General features: G+C 46.9%; 1 protein-coding gene across 1 annotated transcript in view; it reads left to right on the plus strand.

Annotated features, from left to right (window-relative positions):
* Positions 1-260, plus strand: part of LOC111235144 (melatonin receptor type 1B-B-like) — a 21,358-nt gene that overhangs the window by 17,794 nt on the left and 3,304 nt on the right. The gene's annotated exons all lie outside the window — the stretch shown is intronic.

A 260-nucleotide genomic window follows, 5' to 3' on the forward strand; every position in this document is an offset into this window, starting at 1 on the left:
CTCTCTCTCTCCCTCTCTCTCTCTCTCTCTCCCTCTCTCTGTCTGTGCTGACTCGTCCCTGACTCATGGAAACAGATTAAACAGATTAGAGAGATTAGCTCTGATCTCCATCGACACGTTATTTCATTCAGCTTCATGTTCAGAGACCATGTGACTTTTCATCGCTGTTGAAGGATGAACAGAGGTTACTGTGTTTGTGTGTGTGTGTGTGTGTGTGTGTGTGTGTGTGTGTGTGTGTGTGTGTGTGTGTGCGCGTCAGA

The sequence above is a fragment of the Seriola dumerili genome, unplaced genomic scaffold (assembly GCF_002260705.1).
Source record: "Seriola dumerili isolate Sdu_G_001 unplaced genomic scaffold, Sdu_1.0 BDQW01000477.1, whole genome shotgun sequence".
Lineage (NCBI taxonomy): Eukaryota > Metazoa > Chordata > Actinopteri > Carangiformes > Carangidae > Seriola > Seriola dumerili.